At 40.6% G+C, this 27,442-nt stretch overlaps 1 protein-coding gene across 4 annotated transcripts in view; it reads right to left on the minus strand.

The window, feature by feature from the left end:
• SYT16 (synaptotagmin 16) overlaps nucleotides 1–27,442 on the minus strand; it is a 262,401-nt gene that overhangs the window by 150,027 nt on the left and 84,932 nt on the right. The gene's annotated exons all lie outside the window — the stretch shown is intronic.

The following is a 27,442-nucleotide window of genomic DNA, read 5'->3' on the forward strand; positions in this document are numbered from 1 at the left end:
ATTTCATCTTTTTCTATGTATTTATGGGTACTTAGCTGGAAGTCTGAAGAGGTGCATGAGAGGCTGCTAGCCAAATGCTACGTTAAACTATAGGTTAGCGTATGTACTTTCTACATGAGTAGAGTATCATAGAAATGACTTAGAAGTTGGCAGTAACCCCAGATTTGTAAGAATTGCTTAACCAGGGTTGCACACAAACTGTCCTCTTTAAAAATGGTTTAAAATTACAAACATGACCTAGTAATTCCACGTCTAAGTATATATCCAAGAGAACTAAAAATATACATTCACACAAAAACCTGTGCATGAATGTTCAGAACATTATTCATAATAGCCAAAAAGTAGAAATAGCCCAAATGTCCATCAACTGATAAACAGATAAACAGAATGTGGTATATCCATACAATGGAATATTACTCCACAGAATGAAAAATGAAGTATTGACACATGCTATAATATGGATGAAACTTAAAAACATCATGGTAAGTGAAAAAAGTCAGACACAAAAGGCCACATATTGTGTGATCCCACTTATATGAAATGTCCAATAGACAAATCCACAGAGACAGAAGGTATATTAATTGTTCCCAGAAGCTGGGGGGTGGGCGGGGGGATGAGGAGTGACTGCAAATGGGTATGGATGTTTTTTGGGGGTTTTTGAGGTAATAAAATTATTCTGGAATGAGATGGTGATGATGCTTGTGCAATTTTGTGAATATAATAAAAACGAGTGATTTGTACACTTTAAGAGGTGTGAATTTTATGGAATATAAATTTCATCTCAAAAAGATGCTTAAGTTCCAAACAGCTTTTAGTAAAGACTGGAAAGAAATATGAGAAAAATTATAATAGTTTTCTTAGATTTGGTTTGGAAGTGATTTTCTTCATGTTTAAATATTCTGTAATTTTATTACTCAATATTTAGAATTAAAAATAAAGTTTAAATATTGTAGATTATGAGATTTGTCATCAGCACAGCTCTAGCATCTATGTGTAACACTGAACACAGCAAGCCAACAGTACTATCAGTCAAAGCCAAAGAGGGTTTGATGCTGCTACATTTGAGTCTAAATAAAATTAGAGACTTTGGCAGGGAAGCTTAAAGTCATCTTGCATCCCATATATACAAATGCTATGGTGAAGAACAAGCATTACTTGCATCATCTGCTATAGATGACAAGGGCACATATGTCGTCGAGAAACTTCACTGCCATCTGCAGAGTAACTCATCTAATTATTCCAGTAATTACTAAATTGGAAATCAGATGGCTGTGAAGTTTGGTCATATAGTTCATATTGAAGTTTTCAAACTTCTTCAAAGTTAAATATACCTCTCACGTTCCACTGGATAGCGCCATCTGTTGGTTCGCAAGCAATGGCTCAAGAGCATGCAATGACATAAACAGAGAGGCCTCTGCATGTCACAGTCATTAGATGTTTGTAAATTTCATTCCACGGTTGTTGAAGAGGTTAAAAAAAAAGGCTAGCCACTTGTAGCCATCTGACTCACAAGTACTAGAAATAAGATAAGAGGAAGCCGAAACTATACTTAACAAAATGATAAGGAGGGGAAATCAGAATTAACTGAGCAATGACAATAGAAATCATTAAAGAGTAAAGTTATAATTTCTCAGGAACTTTCTTGACACCACTCTGAGGATTGTGAGGAATCTCATTAAAAATATGAGGAAAGCCTGAAGTAAATCTAAAACTCTACTCACCTATATACCTCTACCATCCTTGAGTAGCCATCAACCTGAGAGTCCTGTTTTCCATGACATAGTTTCAATTTCATTCGTCCCTTTAAAAAGCAGCATGACTTTGTAATTGTTTCTATGAGGTTCTCAAGCGTGGTCATGCAGCACAAGTCCCTAAGCTTGTTCACCTTAAAATTCCAGGGTTGATCTAAGGCTCAAGCACAGTGGCTACAGACAGCAGTACTGTATTACAAACCTCAAAGCTGCTAACAGACTAGATCTTAATTGTTCCCACCACACAAAAACAGATTATGTGACATGAATCATGTGACAAAAAATCAATTATGTGGACTTCCCTGGTGGCTAAGAATCCACCTGCCAGTGCAGGGGACATGGGTTCGATCCCTGGTCCGGGAAGATCCCACATGCCACGGAGCAACTAAGGCCATGCGCCACAACTACTGAGCCTGCGATCTAGAACCCACAAGCCACAACTACTGAGCCCACATGCCACAACTACTGAAGCCCACGCACCTAGAGCCCATGCTCCGCAAGAGAAACCACCGCAATGAGAAGCCCGCGCACCACAACGAAGAGTAAGTAGCCCCTGCTCGCCGCAACTAGAGAAAAGCCCGCACGCAGCAACGAAGACCCAACGCAGCCAAAAATAAATAAACAAATTTATTTTTTTAAAAAATCAATTATGTGACAAGACGAAGGTGTTAGCTAATGCTACGATGGTAATCACACTACAATATATAAATTATCAAATCAACACATTGTACACCTTAAATTAGCACAACATAATATGTCAATTGTATCTCAGTAAAAATACATTTTAAAAAAGAATTTAGGATTGCCTGGGCATGTCTACATCCTCCTCCAGGGATCCATCAACCTGAGGACCCAAGGAGCCTCCCAGGAAGGTCAGAGCAGAATTGACCTGAGTGCAGCATGGGCATCTACCACTCAGGTTGACCCAAGCCCAGACTCCTTTGGTCCCAGGGCAAGGAGGTGATGTAAAAGCTATAGCATTAGATATCAGCAGCTTTTGCAAAACAAGGAGATGTTTTCAAAGGCAAAGGTGGCACAATAAGAGTTGAGGCCCTTGACCTACAGTTTATGTTCAGACTTTCTTTGCAAAAAGAACAGAAGGTAAGAACTGAGAAACTTTTAAGAGTTGAACACCAATGTGCCAACTCCATATAGAGCATAGAGCTACTTCAGTGCACAAATTCAAAATAACTGTACAAACAATTAGACTCATTTATACCATTAGCTGTGTTTTTACAACCAACTACAAAATTACATGTCATTTTAAAAATTAGTACAGAACAAAGTAAACTGAGGACTTTAATTTCCCTTTTTTCCTACAGTGATGCTTCTGGAACCAAAAAATAAATAAAAGAACAAAGTCTTAAACACTTAGCAGCATATTATTTTGCCAGTGTACTAAATTTAGGGCTAGTTAGGCATTATAACCTCAACAGCCAACATGGATAGTCAACCATTTCTCTAAATATTTCTAGGACTTCAAAATATAAAATATTATATATATACACATATATATACACATATATATATATATATATATATATATATATATATATATATATATATATATATATATATATATATATGAAAATGGGTAGTGCTACTTAAATTTTCTTCCTGGTAATAGCTAACAAGGATATGTTAACTACATATTCAAATAAATTCTTTGGAAGGAAAAAGTAGACCTTTCAAAAAATAGGAAAAAAAATTGGCTTAATGAAACCTAAATGAGATTTTAACATGTTCCAAAATAAAACATAGCAACATATGGAGTCACTAGCAACCAATCATTCTGCAAACACTTGAGAAAACAGCATTTCGGGGTATACATGGGATGCTATCTTTAATACAGTAATATATGTGTGTTGAAATATGTCCATCTTCTCCTGAGAATTAAGTAAGCTAACTTGTCTGCTTTACATGTTTAAAGTGTATATCCCCCCTTAGCACGAACATGAACACACACAGGCATGCACACACTCACACATTTCTAGAAGCCAAGAATTGTCAGCAAGCTTGCTCTCCTTTTCCTTCATACTCAGATGGTGAGCTCAGAAGCAGCATTTAATGATGAAAATGCCTGAAATGCACCAGTAGGTCAATGGAGGGAATCTCTGAGTCTTTGTTCACTTGTCTGAGTTTCCTGAACACTTCAGGTCTTCTCCACCATTCCCAACCTTTCCATTTTCCTACATCTTCCCAGATGGGGAAGAGGATAGAAAAAGAAGCAAAAGGAATGATGTGGCATTGATGGTTTATAAGGCAACAGTCAACATTTTTGGATTGTTGGATTTTTAATGGCATGTTTCTGTTGCTGAATTTAAATGAGCGATATATGGGCCTTGTATAATTTCTATGTCATTTGCCAAAAAATTAATCAGTTAGCATGAATATCATTCATTATAACTTGAACATCACTGAACTTAACTATATGATCAAATTATGAACATACGCCCAATAAAAGCATGCCATGCAGAAACATCAGGGAGCATACACTTATAAGATTTCGGTGGAATGGATGTTGGATCAATGTGGCAATTTACCTTTCAAGTACAAAGAATATTTTTATGAGAGAAACTGAGAGACAAGTCTGCTTCAGACAGACAAAATGTCTCAGTAGAAAGATATCCAAATTTCTTCAACTCTCCAAAACAAATGCACTTGGAGAGCATCTGGAGTGAAATATAATTTTGATTTGTTTATAACTTATTTATTTTTCAACTCACAGAACTGCCCACACAGTGACAATGAAATTTTCACAGAACTGTTTTTCACTAATCCAAAATCCTCAAAAAAAGTTTTTTCCTGCAGTCTAAAACAATTAAATATCTTTAAAAGATTATTATAAAGACTCTTCGAATTTACATTTTGACCCTAAAATGTAGTATGTAGATCTTTGTGCTCAAGGACTAAGCAGCATATGGGACATCTAGAAACAGGAAGATTTAAGGAACATTTAAATCTCCAATTTCTTAGACACTATAAGTATTTTCTTGTGTTCAGAAAGTTATGCATCCACAGAGATACAAGTTCACCCTGTTACCAAGAATTTGTTGGGAACACTCAAAATCTACTGACATTTCAGTTAAGAGCATAATGTATAGATAGCCCTAACGGTAAAATCTATTATCTATCTTTGTGTCCCTTTCTAAAGTTCAGACCACAGGACAACCATTTAGGTAACAACAATTGAACAAAATTATCATTGTATTCAAATAAAATAGGCATCTTTTACTTATTCTAGTTCCTTAGTAGAAGTTAAGAAGCCGCCCTGGAATTAATTTCTGAATAAAATTCCCTTCCAAAACAGATGGGATTCTAATCGATTCTCAGATTTCTCTACTAGAAGTATTTACTGGTTCTTTTTAATTACAAAAAAAAAAAAAAAACCCACCATAAATTGTCTGTTTTACTGTCTGTGCTAATTTCATTTCATTATACCTTTGGAGTAAGCTGTTATTTTCCCACTGGTTCCCATGGCATTCTTCATTATCAGCTGCTAATTGTCTAGCATTCACATAGGACTGGGAACCAAGTAGGCTGCTGCGTTGGCTGAAGTTCTAGGGGAAACTGAACAGCAGTAGGATTCTGCATTGTTATTATTGTGACACATTAGAAAGTTTCCGCCCACTTACATGCCCACATCACTCTGCTGTACAGCACCCATAACCAGAGGGGCTGTGCACTGGGGCTAGGAGGCCATCTGCGCTAGGCATCCACTTGTTGATTAGCACCACACATTAAGGGAAGATTACACAGGGCCAAACTGTTGCAGCCATGACAGCCAGAGGTCTGGCTCCATACGGCAGGCGTGAATATTGATCTTAAAACACAGCTATGACAGGTCCATCTAAAAGGTTTTTTTTTAACCTCCCAGCCTTTAGCACAAGTACCTGACTCGGCCCAATAACTCCCTCAAACTTCTCCCCATTTATCTGTCCAGAATCAAGGCCAATTTAGAGATTTAAACATTTTTGAAAGCTGCAAAGAGATTGGAGACTTTTAAGTTGGTTTTGAGATGTACTGCTCCTTGAAATCGTTCCTAATGGAGACCTGGATATCTGGAGCTAATTACATTTGACCTTTTAAATTCAAAATGTGCCAAACAAAAGCTATTTAGAAGAGCCAAAACAACATGCAACATTTTACGCATTTAGGTCAAGAGGGAGTTGTGAAAGTCTCTTAATTAGCAAAGCAAACAAGAACTATTAGAGTGGGACTTTGAGGCACAGAACGTGGTGTTTTCATTCACATGCTTTGTGGGCACCCTGTTGCAAAGTCTGGTGAAACAAAGCTCTGATTTCACAGCATGCTATGTGCTGATCACTTTTACCAGAAATCTGTGCTCTTGAGACACCTGTGCCTCCTTCAGGTGGATCATTTCAGGGTTCAGAGCTACTCTCACCAGATGAGCGTCACAGGGAACTAAATTTCCTTCCTGGGTTCAACACGATCGTCTGAATGCTGTAAAACACGTCAGAGGTAGGATGACGGCTTCAAGCTGAGCCTTACTTACTGGTGCATCCTGGTGAGGCCACCACAGTCCTAATACTATTTCAGGGCTTTTAAGTTTAAGAATATGATAGTCAAAGTTTACTTAGAGATGCTGAGACTCTTGAGGACTAGTTCAGTCTAATTAAACCAGCCAGAAGCTGAAAGGCAGAGAGGCAGAGGAGATGCAAAAAGAGCACTTGGCCTTGAGTTAGAAAGTTCAGGTCCAGCACTGTACTACTTAACTCTACAACCCAGGGGGATGTGAGGTCCTGAGGGCAGGGCTGTATCTTGACTGCATGAGGTCTATGTGCTTTTACAACAATAATATATGTGATAAATCAGGACACCAACTTTTATATTGTAATGGTTATTCCTGGTCCAGGAACTAGAAACAATCTTGTATCCAGAGAACCACAACCAACCTCATACCTGGGGATGGTTCCATTTAAGATGAAATTACAGTTCCCAAGGTTGCCTGGTAAGCAATGAACAAAAGCAAGAAAAATTGGGTCTTCTTGAGGCCCCTTTCCACCCACCTACAGGGTACATGATTCAACAACCTTCTTTCAAGGACTCTGTCACTCAGATCCCAGAAAAGCCATTTAAAATCAGAACACCTGGGACTTCCCTGGTGGTGCAGTGGTTGGGAATCCGCCTGCCAAGGCAGGGGACACGGGTTCGAGCCCTGGTCTGGGAGGATCCCACGTGCGGCAGAGCAACTAAGGCTGTGGGCCACAGCTGCTGAGCCTGTGCTCTGGAGCCTGCGAGCCACGGCTGTTGAGCCCACGAGCCACAACTACTGAAGCCCGTGTGCCTGGAGCCCGTGCTCTGCAACAAGAGAAGCCACCGCAATGAGAAGCCCGCGCACTGCAACGAAGAGTGGCCCCCGCCCACCACAACTAGAGAAAGCCCGCGCGCAGCAATGAAGACCCAACACAGCCAAAAATAAATAAATAAATTTATTTTAAAAATAAATAAATAAAAATAAAATAAAATCAGAACACCTAACCCTCTGGACAGAGCCAGAACCCATATCACACACCATTCTTCTTCAACTTTTCTTTCTATATGCCTAAAACATCGCCAGAATCTTATTTAGGGTTCTCTTCCTATACTGCAATCACTCTCTCGAAGCTCCTCTTCTCTGCTCACCTCTCAGAGTTTTTATATTCTTAAAGATTGTGTGTTTGTGTCCCATTCCCACTTTAAAAAGAATTCCTTCAGATTTTTTATGTATTCTCATGGCTTTAGCCATCACTGAGGGCTACCAAGTACGTGTGTCTACAAGCCGAAACTCTCATCGGAAATGTGTCTCTACCAGGACGTCCTGCAGGCATTCCCAAGATTATCAAGCCTAGGACTCAAACTCATTATCCTCTTCCAAAGTCCTCTGAAACCTCCAAATCGCCGCCATTCCATCCCTAGTGCAGTGCTTTAGTCAGACCCTTACCATTCTGAGACCAGATTGCTACACAAGCCTCGAAACTGATGTTGTCTTCCATCTCCTTTCCCTATTACTTCTATTTTAGATTTTTTTTTAAGTCTAGTTCAAGTTTTCAACTGTTTAATTTCTTTAAAATATGATCTGGGTCTCTGGTGGAGAGGAATTACCTGGGCTAAGCGACTTTAATGAACTTAGAGGATAGTGAGGTTCAGATAGAGATCATTTCAGGAACATGGCTGAACGTTGACTATCCCCACACACACACTTATGTTGGATACTGCCAGATCCCCCACGACTCCAAGCCATCCCACCCCCTCTAATTAGATTAGCCATATAACCATAGACCCAAAGTCATGCGTAAAAGCTTCTAGGATTCTCCACCGCCTAAAGATGAAAGCTCAAACTACCATACTGGTAACAAATGTTACCGTATCGTAACATTTGAGACCCTTTCCAAACCAGACCAAACCACCTTTCCACCTCTGATCACCAAGCATACCTCCCAGGTCCTCTGTACTTAGCTTTACCAGATACTTACTGTTTCCGAAACATGCCATGGACTTTAAAACCTCTGTGTATTTCCTCATAGGAATCCCTCTCGCTGGGGTGACCTTTTCCAACAGGCAAAGTCCTCCTCATCCTCTAAGAACCCATGGAAAGCCAACTTCTGTACAAAGCTTATCCTTGTCCCACCAAGTGGCGTATATGACCATGACATTTGCACAGTGCTTGTATCTTTACACTTAACTTGGGACATTGCATTACTGTTAGTTTAATCCGGCGGTAATCCCCACTAGACTGTAAATTTATTGAAACCAGAGATGGTGTGTTCTTACTCATCTTCATAGTCCTGATGCCTTGCTCATAATAGATCCATAATGCATGTTAGTTTAATAAAATTAAAATCATAACCTCCAAGATGATATTTTATTTTAAATGAGTTTACTGATGGAGTTATTGCATATAAACCATCACTGAATTAGAGTATGGAATGACAGAAGTCTCAGGAAGGCTCCTTACAAAAACGAATCCCATGTACGATATGCTCTTGTTGTCTTCAACAAGCATATGGTTCTGCTGTTCCTGCCTTACGGTTTAGGTCCATTAAGGTTTCAGGGCCTTCAGTCAACTATCAAAAGTGTGGGCTGGGAAAACTATTATCCTAAAACTGTTAATTTAGAAGGAACCCTGGAGGACATTGATTCAACCCTCTTTACAAAAATAAAGACTGAAAGCCAAAGAGGCCAACAGACCTACCCCAAATACCCACCATTATGGTGGCAGGGCTGAGACCAGGGCCCAGGTTTCCCCATGCATTCTGACAACGCTTTCTCCACCCTCTGCTGCTTCTCCCTGAAATCCTCTCACAGAAGCACAGCATCTTTGGAACAGAGTTCTTCTCTTCACCAAGAACTTCCGACATCTCACTAAATGAAGCAATCTAGTATATCCTATCCTGACTGACAGCCATCAGCATCTACTTGAACACTTCTAGAGGCCGGGGAGCTCACCATTCTGCCAAGCAACCCATTCCTTCCTGGTCCCTATCTTCTGGGTATACATTCTTCTTCACAGAGGAAGCCAGTCTCAACCCTGCCAATAGCTGAAGACAACAATTATGGCTCCCCGATTTTTTCTCTCACCTAAAGAACTGTAGTTTCTTCAACTATCCCCAACATAGGGTTGTGACTCCACAATTTTACTAGTTGCCCTTCTCTGTCTCATAGAATATAACCTAGCCCTAGGCAGCTTTTGTTTTTGAAAAGAGAATAGAAATAAAGCCTTTGGAAAAAAAATGTCTTTCAATGCCTTTGTAATTTTTCATGCAAAATTGCCATTTCTATCAGCTCTATAGGATGTCCAAACAGTAATATGCAGGACCCATCAACAGAAAACATTACCAGAGAATGTTCTGTTTCTAAACCAGTTTACATTTGGTACAGACCTAAGGAGCAGAAACTACACGCACTATGCAAGTATCTAAGAAAAATTTTAGGGCCACAACATCCTAGAACGTGAGCAAATCAAACTAAAAGTTTTCAGAATGAATTAAAACATCTCAAAACATTCTTTCCTATTTTTTCTCCCTTCAACTCCCATCCCAAGTTTTGAAAGCATTCATTAAAATATCAATTCAAAACCAAAAATATTCTGTACATATCTTTGATAAGATCACAACCATCTAAGCTCCTGCAGAGATTGTTTCAGAATCCCACTGTGAGTAGAAAAACAGAAGAAATTTCTCTCTCGGCTTATCTAACATCTCTTCCAGCTAAACTTTCATTATTTAAACCTGGTGGAGTCCCATTTTGATAACATCACTGATATCTCCACTGAAGAGAAAAAAGACTGAATGGAGCCTGTTTTCCACATGGAAAACCAACTGAGATTATTCCTTCAATAATCCAACTGTTTATTGAGCACCCACTCATGACTGGACTTGATTCCTAACTCTACGAAGTTTAATAAAGATTTTCAAGGAAGGCTTCATAGATGGAAAATTTATTCCACACAAAACAAGACTTGAAGAAGGGGATTTAAGGATCAGTTGTTGTAAAATAAGGAAAATGTTAAAGGAGGTTGATCGACTTAGCAAGAAGCACTCCAACAATTTGTTTTTGAATTTTTTTAATTTTATTTTTTTATACAGCAGGTTCTTATTAGTTATCTATTTTATACATATTAGTGTATATATGTCAATCCCAACCTCCCAATTCATCCCACCACTACCAGCACCACCCCCACTTTCCCCCCTTGGTGTCCATACATTTGTTCTCTACATCTGTGTCTCTATTTCTGCCTTGCAAACCAGTTCATCTGTACCATTTTTCTAGATTCCACATATATACATTAATATATGATATTTTTCTCTTTCTGACTTACTTCACTCTGTATGACACTCTCTAGGTCCATCCATGTCTCTACAAATGACCCCATTTCGTTCCTTTTTATGGCTGAGTAGTATTCCATTGTATATACGTACCACATTTTTTTTAGCATCTTTATTGGAGTATAGTTGCTTTACAATGGTGTGTTAGTTTCTGCTTTATAACAAAGTGAATCAGTTATACATATACATATATCCCCATATCTCTTCCCTCTTGCATCTCCCTCCCTCCCACCCTCCCTATCCCACCCCTCTAGGTGGTCACAAAGCACGGAGCTGATCTCCCTGTGCTATGCAGCTGCTTCCCACTAGCTATCTATTTTACATTTGGTAGTGTATATATGTCCATGCCACTCTCTCACTTTGTCCCAGCTTACCCATCCCCCTCCCCATGTCTTCAAGTCCATTCTCTAGTAGGTCTACGTCTTTATTCCCATCCTGCCCCTAGGTTCTTCATGACCTTTTTTTTTTTTTTAGATTCCATATATATGTGTTAGCATATGGTATTTGTTTTTCTCTTTCTGACTTAACTTCACTCTGTATGACAGACCCTAGGTCCATCCACCTCACTACAAATAACTCAATTTCTTTTCTTTTTATGGCTGAGTAATATTCCATTGTATATATGTGCCACATCTTCTTTATCCATTTGTCTGTCAATGGGCACTTAGACTGCTTCCATGACCTGGCTATTGTAAATAGTGTTGCAATGAACATTGGGGTGCATGTGTCTTTTTGAATTATGGTTTTCTCTGGGTATATGCCCACTAGTGGGATTGCTGGGTCATATGGTAGTTCTATTTTTAGTTTTTTAAGGAACCTCCATACTGTTCTCCATAGTGGCTGTATCAATTTACATTCCCACCAGCAGTGCAAGAGGGTTCCCTTTTCTCCACACCCTCTCCAGCATTTGTCCAACAACTTAATTTTAAAACATCCCATAATCCATGTCTGTAAGCAATGCCTTATCTTATTAATAGGTCTAAAATAAAAACAAGACCAATATCAGAAACTTGTAACTTATATAATATACCTTGTCAAGCTGCAGGAAGGTAGTGTAATCTGCCAATTTTATGAACGTCTTTAAATACTGATAAACAAATAAGCTTGACTGATAAGTAATATTTTTGTATATATGACCAAAGAAGCCTTGCCTGGCAAAGGCAAAGAACCTCTTCTGCCTTTGGGTGAATTTCATCTGGCTCCAGATATTTTCTGAAATGCTTGTTGACTTGTCTTTAGATACCATCTTTAAGATAAATCATTGTTGATTGTCCACAAACTGGAAATTAAGGGCCTGCCCCACAGTTCATTGAGGCAGAAAGATGAGAACTTGCTGTTACTGTGGGGAAAGAGGCACATTTGCAGCCTGGGTAATGGGATCCATCCATCTAGGGAAAGTACAGTTTTAGTCACTCTGGTATCCTGCCTCACCAGGGCTTTTTTGAGGCTAGTCTCCAATAGACACTGTCAGTAGGGGTTCAGGCGACTGTGAGGAAAGCAGTTCTAGCCTGAAGTCCAGAGTGGAACAAGAATTTAGAAGTGAGGACATGAGGACCTGGGGCCTCAGCCTGAGCCAGCTGATGGAAACAGAGAACATGAGAAATAAAGAGGATGCCCCTCAGAGGCTGAGAAATAGAGGTTAAAAAAAAAAAAAAAGAATCAGTGCCAACCCCGTAAGGAGGACAATAATGAAAACTATGTAGCCGTTAACTTACTGCACCTCTTTATTCTACATATTCTGTTCATTTTCAAAGATGCCCTCCCATCATGATAAAAATTATCATGCATATAAACAGATGACAGCAGAAAAAATTGGTAAGAAACTAGCATTGCTGGAGAAGTTAAAAGAAAAAAAAAAAAAAAAAGAGGAGAAAGACTGCTAATCCTAAAATTGGGAATTGAAAATCCCCCAAAGATGACATCAGCCTAAATCGTCCTAGAAAAGAATGATAGAAAGCTAGCCCAGGGAACTTTCTGTTTGGGGATGGCCCGTTTTACCACGGGCATAGAGAACAGCGGGCCTGGGGCAGGGGCTCAGGGATATGCTGCTGCTCTCCCTCTTCCTCCTCGGGTGCTGTTAGGGGCTCAGCTGCGTCCCTCCACAAATTCATACGTTGAGTCCTGACCCCTGGTACCTCAGAATGTGACCGTATTTGGAGGTTAGGTCTTTAAAGAGGTGATTAGTCTTTCGGGTGGGCCCTAATCAGATAGGACTGTTGCCTTTATAAGCGGAGAAATGTAGACACAGGCAAGGGTGGGCACAAAGAAAAGACCACGTGAAGGCAAAGGGGGAATACGGCCAACCGGAAGCCAAGAAGAGAGGCCTCAGAATGAAATCAACCCTGCCGACACCTTGGTCTTGGACATCCAGCCTCCAGAACTATAAGAAAATACACTTCTGTTGTTTAAGCCACCCAGTTTGTGGTATTTGTTATGGCAGCCCGAACGGATTAATACAGGTGCCTTCCCTTGAACTACAAGTGTACATCAGAGAATGATTAGCTGTCTCACTGAATAAGTACGTATGTTTCCTGCCCCTAAAAGAGACCAAAAATCACTTCTTAGGGGGTATTATGTACCTCATGAGGACAAAGGAGAAAACGATTAAGGTCCCTCTTGACTTCTGCAGCTAATTTTCCAAGCACCGCAACCCCTCAGTTCATGTCCTTTTTGTACCCATTCTGAATGACAAAAAATCTCTGTAGATTCTTGGTTTCTATGCTCTCAGTCCCCTAAATTCATCCTCCTTAGCACTCCACCAAATTCATCTTCACCGAGTACTGTTTTACTCTCCCTCAACTGGTGGTAATGGTTTCTCATTAGCTATAAGATACAGCCCAAATTCCTTTATTTGCCTCATAAGGCTATAAAGGGTCTAACCCCTAGCAATCTCCCCAAGGAGGGTAATAAAACCAATTAAGCAAGGTTGTTTGGGGGGAACTAAGCACAGAATTGGCACATGCTAAGAGCATGATGAATGCTAGTTTCTCCTCCACATCACATTTCATTGGAAAAGTGCTTGGCCTGTAAATTTAGGACCTTCTTCTGGATGAGTCACCTATGGACTCTAAATCAACAGACTTAGAAAGATGTTTCTGATAATAATTGTGTTTAGTTTGTTTTTGATCTTTCTTTGCATTGTGGCAGGCACACAGGAGGTGCTTTCTAAGTACAAATTCTTTTGAATGACTTTTTAAAACCACTCAACAAGGACATAGGAAAATCAATGTCATCGGGATTTTTAGTATTACACTTTTCATGATCATCAGGGTTTTAATAAACTGAGCAAAGGGCACAAATACTCTGGTCCTTTGACCAGGGCTTGGAAATATTCTAGCTGAGAGAGTCTTTACTTAACTATATTGACTTAATGGAATTTGAGTTGTATGGGAACATTTTAATTATCAGAATCTTCTTTAGAAAAAGCCTTTGAGATCTGAGGTAAGTTTACATATTATTATATGAATCACAATTTGCTTTAAGAGCTTATCTAAATCCCATCTGTTTGATTGGAAAAGGGAACTCGGAATGAATCCATCTAATTTTCAGTTTTCTTCCTTGGAGAGAATCGTGATTGAAAGTTAGAGGAGGGTTATGTGCTGCCTTTTTTTGATGGTTTCTAGAGGAAGTTTTAGGGTTTCCATAGTAATGCATAAGGAGTCACTATTTTCTGCTACAATTTCCCAGCAAAGAGAAGAGCACTGGTAACTATGGTTTAGTATAAATGAAAAAGTCAAGAGTAGATCATTCTAAATTTGTTCTGGCTGTTGGGGGATGGGTGGGACGGAGCATTGTACTATCAACTGAAAGTGCCCGACTCCCAGCTCCACAAGGTAAATGATGCATTTACTGAACTTCCAGTGGCAATGTCAAAGATATCCTAGGCATTTTGACCAGGCGTGAGACAGGTAGGGGTCCCCACATGTTGCCCCTGAAATTCACAAGACAGTTTGCATTTAAGGAAACACTGATGTTGCTACACCTCCATCTTCTCCCTTTCCTTTCTCTCTTTCCCTATCATTTTTCTCTTTTCTTTTCCCACACTCCTTTGGCCCTCCCCTCTGCTCCTTGCTCCACCCCCTCTCCTTCTCTGGTCCAGTCTGCTCTTACAGCTGTGTTCTCAGCTGTTCTGGAGGCAGAGGAGAGTGGTACAGGATGCTGGTTGAGGCACGCCCTCCCTCCGGGAGGGAGTCACATTCCTGGGCACTGTCATTGGCATCTTTTCATCACCCTGGGGCTGCTGGGCCTGGCATGTTCCCTTCCTTGTAACAATTCAGCCTGTTTTCAGGTTTTTTAAAAATAGTATCCCTTTACCTCATGTCACAAGGTGTACCTGCGCATCCTTGTTTTGTTAAATCCGAACAAACCGTTCTCATTGGTGAATTTAGAGGAACTAAAAAAGCCTCCCCAGCAGCTGTCCAGTGTAACCGAGGACTTGTCTTATAGACAACAAAGCCACAGAAAGGATTGTGCCAGGAACGCTGTTATCATGCACCTCAGCGGTGGTCAGGAAGGGACTTCCCAGTGGGTAGTGAGGTCTCTGTGATTCCATTTGCAAGAGCTTCAAAGCTTGCATTTGCTTTAAACTGATTTTACTTTGAAATGGTACTCCATCATGATTTTCAAAGTTGGTTATTATTCATAATCTCTGGAGCAAGCACACTGTTAACAGCAACCATACCTAGCAATTTAAAATGTTAAAATGTTTTCAGAGATAAGTGATTTAGTAAGCTCTAGAAAACTCAAGGTGATCGTTTGCTTTAGCAGAAGACTAACTTCCTTACCTTGCCCATCATGAAGACAAGTCCCTTGAAAGTAAGATACTCTACATAAGAGCTTAAGATTTAACGTAGCTTTTAAATTTTATTTAACAGTTGTCAGCTACCACCTACGTGTCACCTCTCTCTGCTCTTTTGGTTAAAATCACTGAAGCATTTGCTAACAAACTCTCTGACGACCTTGAGCCAGTCAAGGTAATTGTCTTGGTATACACGGACTTCAGATGGGCAGGAAGCCCTCCCCACTCCTTTCCCTGCAGTCCTGGGAGGATATTGAGATGGTTTCCAGTGAGAGCAGAATTGTTGACATTGTTGTTTCTAAGGCAGACATGAGGGTCCATATGAGGTAACAGATTCCCCAGATATGATGTGTTTTTGGCATTTGTTGGGTCAGAGAACTGGAGGAAAGAAGAAGAATGGGAACTTCTCCCTGCTGTGGCAGTGTGAAGTCCCAGAGAGTAACATGATTGTTTAGAATCCATTCACTCATCCATGCATCCATCCAACATATATTAAAGGATACCCACTTGCACAGGAAGTAGGGAGGGAAGTATTGCACACAAGTGTCCTGCCTTCAAGGAGTTGGTGGTCCAGTGAGGAGTACCCGCTCTTTCACCTGATGCCTCTTCTGAACTCTCCCTGCCCACATACATACACACACATACAGTGTTTCAGAGAGGAAACTTTAAGGGAAGAGATCACACACATCTAGGCTATAAGTTTAAATTCTCAATTAATTGTCTAAGGACAAAGAAACTTATATGAAATGAGATGCTGAAATAGGGCAGAGACTCTCACAGGCTCTCTCTTCACATGTTTTCCCCCTTACCCCTTTCCCTGGAGTTTAGGGAATGCTTCTGTTGCCAAACTCCATGACAGATGTTGTATGAGACTGAGGGTGGGGCAGGGTACAGCAATATTAGACGTTTACCTTCAAGGTCTTCACAATGCAGAAAAACTAGCTATAAAAAACTGCCTAGGGGACTTCCCTGGCGGTCCAGTGGTTAAGACTCTGTGTTTCCAATGCAGGGGGCGCGGGTTCAATCCCTGGTCAAGGAACTAAGATCCCACATGCCGCGCAGCCAAAAAATAATAAATAAATAAATAAATAAATAATTTTTTAAAACCTTTTTTAAATTTTTTAAAAAATGATTTTTTAAAAAAGCTGCCTAGTTTGCCAGGTATTAAATGTTTAATACCAGGTAAGTGGTGTGGAAATGCTGTAGAGCTCACCTTCCAAGTGGGTTGGAAGGGAGTCATGTAAGAGGGAACTTGGGGTAGCATTTGACTAGGAGGCAGTCTTGGGGAGGGGATTGGATTGCAGGACCAGAGGCCTAGAAATGGACAAGGACCACTCTGTCTTGGGGCAATGAATTGAGGATGCTAATTTTGTTGATCCAGAAGGTTTCCCTTGGGGGCACAGTGGGATAAGCTCACTGATACAGATCAGGACACATAGGCTTAGAGAGATGGAGTGACCTGCCTGTTGGTCACAAAGCCCTGGTCAGCTGGAGAACCAGGACTAGGCCAGCACCAACAATGAGGGTTAGGGTTTTTCTGTAGCAGATGGCAGAATCCAACTCTGGCTAAAAAAGTAAACCCAGAATTTGATGAAAAGATATGCAGATTTCACAGATTAGAGAGAAAAAAAGAAGAAGCAAGACTAGAAAAGAGCCCGAATGAGGGCAGTTTGGTCATCTGGATGGGGGGAATGAATGGGAGTACTATCAGCATGAATCAGATTTGATTATTGCAGGGCGGTGAGTCTCAGCTGAAGGGACACGCAGACCCCCTGACTGGAGGGGCGGGACTGCCTGATTGACAGTACCACCCCAACTGCCCACTGTGGGGAGTGGTGGCTCCCCCAGGCAAAATTAGGAGGGAAGAAGAAATGGACGCTGAAGACCCCGAATAGCCAAAGCAATCTTGAGAATGAAAAATGGAGATGGAGGAATCAGGCTCCCTGACTTCAGACTATACTACAAAGCTACAGTAATCAAGACAGTATGGTACTGGCACAAAAACAGAAACATAGATCAATGGAACAGGATAGAAAGCCCAGAGATAAACCCACACACATATAGTCACCTTATCTTTGATAAAGGAGGCAAGCACATACAGTGGAGAAAAGACAGCCTCTTCAATAAGTGGTGCTGGGAAAACTGGACAGGTACATGTAAAAGTATGAAATTAGAACACTCCCTAACACTATACACAAAAATAAACTCAAAATGGATTAAAGACCTAAATGTAAGGCCAGACACTATCACACTCTTAGAGGAAAACATAGGCAGAACACTCTATGACATAAGTCACAGCAAGATACTTTTTGACCCAGCTCCTAGATAAATGGAAATAAAAACACAAATAAACAAATGGGACTTAATGAAACTTAAAAGCTTTTGCACAGCAAAGGAAACCATAAACAAGACCAAAAGACAACCCTCAGAATGGGAGAAGATATTTGCAAATGAAGCAACTGACAAAGGATTAATCTCCAAAATTTACAAGCAGCTCATGCAGCTCAATAACAAAAACACAAACAACCCAATTCAAAAAAGGGCAGAAGACATAAATAGACATTTCTCCAAAGAAGATATACAGATTTCCAACAAACACATGAAAGAATGCTCAACATCATTAATCATTAGAGAAATGCAAATCAAAACTACAATGAGATATCATCTCACACTGGTCAGAATGGCCATCATCAAAAAATCTAGAAACAATAAATGCTGGAGAGGGTGTGGAGAAAAGGGAACACTCTTGCACTGTTGGTGGGAATGTAAATTGATACAGCCACTATGGAGAACAGTATGGAGGTTCCTTAAAAAACTAAAAATAGAACTACCATACAACCCAGCAATCCCACTACTGGGCATATACCCTGAGAAAACCATAATTCAAAAAGAGTCATGGGGCTTCCCTGGTGGCGCAGTGGTTGAGAATCTGCCTGCCAATGCAGAGGACACGGGTTCGAGCCCTGGTCTGGGAAGATCCCACATGCCGTGGAGCAATGAGGCCCGTCAGCCACAACTACTGAGCTTGCGCGTCTGGAGCCTGTGCTCCGCAACAAGAGAGGCCGCGATAGTGAGAGGCCCGCGCACCGCGATGAAGAGTGGCCCCCGCTTGCCGCAACTAGAGAAAGCCCTTGCACAGAAACGAAGACCCAACACAGCCAAAAAAAAAAAAAAAAAAAAAAAAAAAAAAGTCATGTACCAAAATGTTCATTGCAGCTCTATTTACAATAGCCAGGACGTGGAAGCAACCTCAGTGTCCATCATCGGATGAATGGATAAAGAAGATGTGGCACATACATACAATGGAATATTACTCAGCCATGAAAAGAAATGAAATGGAGTTATTTGTAGTGAGGTGGATGGACCTAGAGTCTGTCATAGAGAGTGAAGTAAGTCAGAAAGAGAAAAGCTATATACAGTATGCTAACACATATATATGGAATCTAAGGGAAAAAAAAAAAGGTCATGAAGAACCTAGTGGCAAGATGGGAATAAACACACAGACCTACTAGAGAATGGACTTGAGGATATGGGGAAGGGGAAGATGTGACAAAGTGAGAGAGTGGCATGGACATATATACACTACCAAACGTAAAATAGATAGCTAGTGGGAAGCAACCACATAGCACAGGGAGATCAGCTCTGTGCTTTGTGAACACCTAGAGGGGTGGGAGGGAGGGAGATGCAAGAGAGAAGAGATATGGGAACATATGTATATGTATAACTGATTCACTTTGTTATAAAGCAGAAACTAACACACCACTGTAAAGCAATTATACTCCAATAAAGATGTTAAAAAAAAAAAAAAGAAAGAAATGGACGCTGGGCGAGCAAAAATGTTCTTTCTCTAAACAGTATCGAGTCCATCATGACAAAATTGCAGTAATTTCCTCAGGCCACAAAGTTTTAAACTCTTGGAGGTATATGAGAAGTCCATGCTGTTTTTTGCCCACGTCAATACAAACGAATTAAACAGAGCAGAGTCAGCTTCAAACCACTGAGTTTTAGATCTGAAAGGAACCTCAGAGGTCAACTAGAACAATTCTATCACTTTACAAGTAAGGAACCCAAGGACTTGTGCAAGGTTCTACAAGCTAGTTACTGGCAGAACCAGGAGAACTGAGCTGGCCTCAGTCCCAGGCCAGGCTCTGTCCACTGTGCTGCATCACATGTCATCACAATAAAGTCTCCACACAGGAAAAGAACTTGGTCATCTCCTTGGCATTACATGTGATGCAGTTTAATGGCTCCTGAAGCATATTTTACCCACCAGTGTAGTCTCAAACCATACTTTGTCTTCATGAAGTTTCCTTTGCATGACCATGCCTCAATTCTGGAGCTAACATGGCAGCTTTAGGATGTCAACATTCACAAAGCACTCTATGTTTTCAGTCATTAGAGAGTTTTCCTCAGGCTAATTTACCAGTTTTAAAAAAAAAAAAAAGAAAACTTAGATGACTAACATTTAATAAGCACTTGCTGATTCGCTGCATACTTTCTTTAAGCCATTTACATCCAGGTGCATGAGACTGTAATTCCAGAATTGTTAAAAAAAAATAGAAACTCAAAAATAATCTAAATGTCAAAGGGTTGAATCAAACCATACTATATCTATATGATTAAAAACATTACACAATCATTAAAGTTACAGGCATGGAAATATCTCATGATACATAGTTGAATGAAAAATTTAGGCAACAAAATTCCATATTTCTACAGAAACAATAGCAATGCACTTATATGAATGTCTGTATAGATATGCATGTATATATGTATACACAAACACATATAAAAATAAACGTATACATATGCATGTGTGTGTGTCTGCACATACGTACACATATAAAATTTGTACCAAAATGTTGATTGGGGGTATAGGGCAATGAAATACAGGTGATCTTTTTATTTTTCTCCTTAATTTATATTTTTATATCAAAATTTATTTTTTCCTTAACTAGAAAATAAATTTACTTTATAAATTTTATTTTGTAGGATTGCTTCCGATAATCCTAGATGTGCCGGATAACCTAAGCCTCACTGTCCACAGAAGCCCACCCATACTGAAGAGGCACAAGGCCCCCGGGATCTGAGGAACTACGCGGTCACTGCACACAACCCACTGCATTAGCTGGGGAAGGACAACACCCCCAGTGCATGCTCTCCTCAGAGCACAGGCAAGGAAGGGAATGGTGGGACCGCCCACTCTGAAAAGGCTAATTTTGTTTTTCCCAGCACCTCTTTTGTTTCAGAGTCCACAAATGGACCAGAACAGCTCTTGCACCGTTGGACTTTCAAGAGAAAATAACATAACTGCACTCTATATTCCTACGTGGAGGGATGGTGGTGGAGGGGTAGGAAAACAGGATGAAAAAGACAGGTGTGGTGGTTCCAACTGTCAGTGGTTTTCTTTTGTCATTTTAGAGACACTGAGTGATAGCTCTTGCTCCAGATTCAGGTACCTCCTCTCCAAAGCCAGAATCTTGGTGAAAGCAGACAATGAGAAAAGGGCTTTGCGGCTGTCCCCTCACCTTCCCCCAGCTCTCCTCTCTGACAGGCAGCACAGTGATTTAACTGTCAAACACTAGGCAGCACATCTTCTTTCATGAGGCTCCACAGACCACTCCATAAGCCGACAAAGGAATAGAACAAACAAACAAGTGCCTGAAAGCTTTTGTGTTGCTATGGCAACTAGCCTGGCTTTTCCAAACTCACAAGGGAAAAATTCTTCCACCAAAAAAAGAGACTATCTAACAAACCTGACATTTTATTAATGCTTCTGTATGTGCCAGATCAATATTTCTAAAACAGCCACAACCAAGGCTAACTACCAACCATATCAAAGCCGACCTGGGCTAGAAAGTCTAGCACTAGGCTTTTTTGCTGGTGACACTGAGTGAGCAGAGGTGTCAGGCTGGTCCACTCAGCAGACATTTATGGGACTCACACCCCACAACCTAAGGAGGCTTCTATATTACATAACATGCAGCAGCTACTTACATGAGTCATGAGTAGCTCAACTTCATGAGTAAATAAGGTCTGGAGTAAAGATGGGGGTAAGGCAGAGATCAGGGGGCTAAGAGGGTCTGTGTGACCCTATAGCAAGTTTCCTTTACAGATTCCTGACAGAGATCAGAAGCCTATAAAAACTGGAGGGGGCTATGATTCCGTGCTTGGTTTCTGATATTTGGTGCGGTGGGAAGAGGAGGCCAACCCACAGACTTTTCTGAGTAGTAATGGTACCAATTCCCTGGAGGGACGAAAGGAGTATGTCAAAGTTATAACGGAGCTGGGTGTGCTAGTTGCTGATCATGGTGCTGTCTGTGTTCAACTGGTGAAAGCCGTGCCCACTTCCAATGTAAAATTACCCTCTTGACACCTTTGATGTCATGCTCTCTAGTCCTCCCATGTATTCAAAAGATGGCAAGAGCATGAAGGTCAGCTGCATGAAAGGACGCTGTTGGTGGGAGTGCAAATTGGCACAGTTTTCCTGGAAGGCACTTTTGTGATATATACCAAACACCATAAAAATTTCAGAGACTTCGACCCAGCTAGTACACTTAAAGAATTTATTCTAAGGAAGTACCCAGAGACACGCACAAAGATACTGCAAAGATATTAATTGCAGTGTTCTTCATAATAGAGAAAAATTGGGAACAATATAAGAGTTTAACAACATGAGAAAGGAGTTCAAAATAAATTTTAGTACAGCCACCCAGAGGAATTCTGTGCAGCCATTAAAAGGGCTATAGAAAAACGTTCACATTATACTAAGTAAAAATTAATATATATATATTTTTTAAAGGATCATCTTTCACATACCATTTTGATAACTAATATTTTAACAATAAGTAACTAGGAAACTACACATCAAAATAATAGCAATGGTCATCTCTGAGTGGCTTCATTGTGAGTTTTTTTTTCATTTATCAAATTGGCTACAAAAAATGCTATTATATAATTTTAAAACAATAGAAGCTAAAAAAAGAAAGGAAGAAGAAGAAGAAAGGACAGAATATATTTTGACTCCATCCTGTTCCCAGAAAGGGATATATAAAATATAATGTAACCAACTGATTTTTAATTTATCTCCTCAAACTAAACATCGTGAATTGGACCAAGGTACTGGAAAATGGGCTCTTTTCTTTATTCATTCAACAGTTATTAATTGGCCCCTATATATAAAGTACTGAGGTGCTGAGTAGAAAAAGACAATGTAAGGGTTGGGGACCCACCAAAAGGTTTTAAGAACAAGGAAATAACATGAGGTCTGCATGTGGATTGGGATGGTGGCACACCAGAGGTAGAAAGGCCAGAGCATTACTTTTTTATTGCTGCTGCAACAAATTATCAGAAACTTAGTGACTTAAAAGCACACAGGGGGTCTGGGCAAGATGGCGGAAGAGTAAGATGCGGAGATCACCTTCCTTCCCACAGATACAGTAGAAATACATCTACACGTGGAACTGCTCCTACAGAACACCCACTGAACGCTGGCAGAAGACGTCAGACCTCCCAAAAGGCAAGAAAATCCCCACGTACTTGGGTAGGGCAAAAGAAAAAAGAAATAACAGAGACAAAAGAATAGGGACGGGACCTGCACCAGTGGGAGGGAGCCGTGAAGGAGGAAAGGTTTCCACACACTAGGAAGCCCCTTCGTGGGCAGAGACTGCGGGTGGCAGAGGGTGGAAGCTTCAGAGCCACAGAGGAGAGTGCAGCCACGGGGGTGCGGAGCGCAAAGCGGAGAGATTCCCGCACGGAGGATCAGTGCCGAGTAGCACTCACCAGCCCGAGAGGATTGTCTGCTCAGCCGCCAGGGCGGGCAGGGGCTGGGAGCTGAGGCTCGGGCTTTGGTGCTAGCCGGGAGGGAATCCGGGAAAAAGTCTGCAGCTGCCGAAAAGGCAAGAGACTTTTTCTTGCCTCTTTGTTTCGCGGCGCGCAAGGAGAGGGGATTCAGAGCGCCGCCTAAACGAACTCCAGAGACAGGCGCGAGTCGCGGCTATCAGTGCAGACCCCAGAGGCGGGCGCAAACCGCGGCTATCAGTGCGGACCCCAGAGACGGGCGCGAGCCACGGTTATCAGCGCGGACCCCAGAGACGGGCAGGAGACGCTAAGGCTGCTGCTGCCGCCACCAAGAAGCCTGTGTGCAAGCACAGGTCACTTTCCACACCGCCCCTCCAGGGAGCCGGTGCAGCCCGCCACTGCCAGGCTCCCGTGATCCGGGGACAACTTCACCAGGAGAACGCATGGCGCGCCTCAGGCTGCTGCAACGTCACGCAGGCCTCTGCCGCCGCAGGCTTGCCCCACATCTGTACCCCTCCCTCCCACTGTCCTGAGTGAGCCAGAGCCCCCGAAGCAGCTGCTCCTTTAACCCCGTTCTGTCTGGGAGGGGAACAGACGCCCTCAGGCGACCTACATGCAGAGGCAGGTCCAAATCCAAAGCTGAACCCTGGGAGCTGTGCGAACAAAGAAGACAAAGGGAAATCTCGCCCAGCAGCCTCAGAAGCAGCGGATTAAAGCTCCACAAACAACTTGATGTGCCTGCATCTGTTGAATACCTGAATAGACAACGAATCATCCCAAATTCAGGAGGTGGACGTTGGGAGCAGGATATATTAATTTGTCCCCTTTTCCTTTTTTTGTGAGTGTATATGTGTATGCTTCTGGGTGAGATTTTGTCTGTATACCTTTGCTTTCACCATTAGTCCTAGGGTTATGTCCATCCGTTTTTGGTTTTTTTTTTTTCCTTTTTTTACTTAAAAAAATTTTTTTTCCTAATAAATGTTCTCTTAATAATTTTTTCCTTATTTTCTATTTTTAGAAATTAAAAAAAAAATTTTAATAAGTTTTTTCATATTTTTTATTTTAAAAATTAAAAAATTTTTTCTTAATAAATTTTTAAATTTTTTTCTTATTTTCTATTGTAAGAAATTAATAAATCTGTTTTTAAAAATTAAAAAAAATTTTCTTAATAAATTTATTCTTAATTTTTTTCTTATTTTTTATTATAATAGTTTTATTTTATTTTATTTTATCCTCTTTCTTTCTTTCTATTTCTTTCTCCCTTTTATTCTTAGTGTGGATGAAGGGCTCTTGGTGCTCCAGCCAGGCATCAGGGCTATGCCTCTGAGGTGGGAGAGCCAACTTCAGAACACTGGTCCACAAGAGACCTCCCAGCTCCACGTAATACCAAACGGCGAAAATCTCTCAGAGATCTCCATCTCAACATCAAGACCCAGCTTCATTCAACGACCAGCAAGCTACAGTGCTGGACACCCTATGCCAAACAACTAGCAAGACAGGAACACAGCCCCATCCATTAGCAGAGAGGCTGCCTAAAATCATAATAAGGCCACAGACACCCCAAAACACACCACCAGACGTGGACGTGCCCATCAGAAAGACAAGATCCAACCTCATCCACCAGAACACAGGCACTAGTCCCCTCCACCAGGAAGCCTACACAACCCACTGAACCAACCTTAGCCACTGGGGACAGATACGAAAAACAACGGGAACTACGAACCTGCAGCCTGTGAAAAGGAGACCCCAAACACAGTAAGATAAGCAAAATGAGAAGACAAAAAAACACACAGCAGGTGAAGGAGCAGGGTCAAAACACACCAGACCTAACAAATGAAGAGGAAATAGGCAGTCTACCTGAAAAAGAATTCAGAATAATGATAGTAAAGATGATCCAAAATCTTGGAAAGAGAATAGACAAAATGCAAGAAACATTTAACAAGGACGTAGAACTAAAGAGGAACCAAGCAACGATGTACAACACAATAAATGAAATTAAAAATACTCTAGATGGGATCAATAGCAGAATAACTGAGGCAGAAGAACGGATAAGTGACCTGGAAGATAAAATGGTGGAAATAACTACGGCAGAGCAGAATAAAGAAAAAAGAATGAAAAGAACTGAGGACAGTCTCAGAGACCTCTGGGACAATATTAAACGTACCAACATTCGAATTATAGGGGTCCCAGAAGAAGAAGAGAAAAAGAAAGGGACTGAGAAAATATTTGAAGAGATTATAGTTGAAAACTTCCCTAATATGGGAAAGGAAATAGTTAATCAAGTCCTGGAAGCACAGAGAGTCCCATACAGGATAAATCCAAGGAGAAACACGCCAAGACACATATTAATCAAACTATCAAAAATTAAATATAAAGAAAACATATTAAAAGCAGCAAGGGAAAAACAACAAATAACACACAAGGGAATCCCCATAAGGTTAACATCTGATCTTTCAGCAGAAACTCTGCAAGCCAGAAGGGAGTGGCAGGATATACTTAAAGTCATGAAGGAGAAAAACCTACAACCAAGGTTACTCTACCCAGCAAGGATCTCATTCAGATTTGATGGAGAAATTAAAACCTTTACAGACAAGCAAAAGCTGAGAGAGTTCAGCACCACCAAACCAGCTTTACAACAAATGCTAAAGGAACTTCTCTAGGCAAGAAACACAAGAGAAGGAAAACACCTACAATAACAAACCCAAAATATTTAAGAAAATGGGAATAGGAACATACATATTGATAATTACCTTAAATGTAAATGGATTAAATGCTCCCACCAAAAGACACAGACTGGCTGAATGGATACAGAAACAAGACCCATATATATGCTGTCTACAAGAGACCCACTTCAGACCTAGAGACACATACAGACTGAAAGTGAGGGGATGGAAAAAGATATTCCATGCAAATGGAAATCAAAAGAAAGCTGGAGTAGCAATTCTCATATCAGACAAAATTAGACTTTAAAATAAAGACTATTACAACAGACAAAGAAGGACACTATATAATGATCAAGGGATCGATCCAAGAGGAAGGTATAACAATTGTAAATATTTATGCACCCAACATAGGAGCACCTCAATACATAAGGCAAATACTAACAGCCATAAAAGGGGAAATCGACAGTAACACAATCATAGTAGGGGACTTTAACACCCCACTTTCACCAATGGACAGATCATCCAAAATGAAAATAAATAAAGAAATACAGCTTTAAATGATACATTAAACAAGATGGACTTAATTGATATTTATAGGACATTCCACCCAAAAACAACAGAATACACATTTTTCTCAAGTGCTCATGGAACATTCTCCAGGATAGATCATATCTTGTGTCACAAATCAAGCCTTGGTAAATTTAAGAAAATTGATATCGTATCAAGTATCTTTTCCGACCACAACGCTATGAGACTAGATATCAATTACAGGAAAAGATCTGTAAAAAATACAAACACATGGAGGCTACACAATACACTACTTAATAACGAAGTGATCACTGAAGAAATCAAAGGGGAAATCAAAAAATACCTAGAAACAAATGACAATGGAGAAACGACGACCCAAAACCTATGGGATGCAGCAAAAGCAGTTCTAAGACGGAAGTTTATAGCAATACAAGCCTACATCAAGAAACAGGAAACATCTCGAATAAACAACCTAACCTTGCACCTAAAGCAATTAGAGAAAGAAGAGCAAAAAAACCCCGAAGCTAGCAGAAGGAAAGAAATCATAAAGATCAGATCAGAAATAAATGAAAAAGAAATGAAGGAAACAATAGCAAAAATCAATGAAACTAAAAGCTGGTTCTTCGAGAAGATAAACAAAATTGATAAACCATTAGCCAGACTCATCAAGAGAAAAAGGGAGAAGACTCAAATCAATAGAATTAGAAATGAAAAAGGAGAAGTAACCACTGGCACTGCAGAAATACAAAGGATCATGAGAGATTACTACAAGCAACTCTATGCCAATAAAATGGACAACCTGGAAGAAATGGACAGATTCTTAGAAATGCACAACCTGCCGAGACTGAACCAGGAAGAAATAGAAAATATGAACAGACCAATCACAAGCACTGAAATTGAGACTGTGATTAAAAATCTTCCAACAAACAAAAGCCCAGGACGAGATGGCTTCACAGGCGAATTCTATCAAACATTTAGAGAAGAGCTAACACCTATCCTTCTCAAACTCTTCCAAAATATTGCAGAGGGAGGAACACTCCCCAACTCATTCTACAAGGCCACCACCACCCTGAT

The sequence above is a fragment of the Balaenoptera physalus genome (assembly GCF_965194825.1).
Source record: "Balaenoptera physalus genome assembly, chromosome: 2".
In the NCBI taxonomy this organism is placed as follows: Eukaryota; Metazoa; Chordata; class Mammalia; order Artiodactyla; family Balaenopteridae; genus Balaenoptera; species Balaenoptera physalus.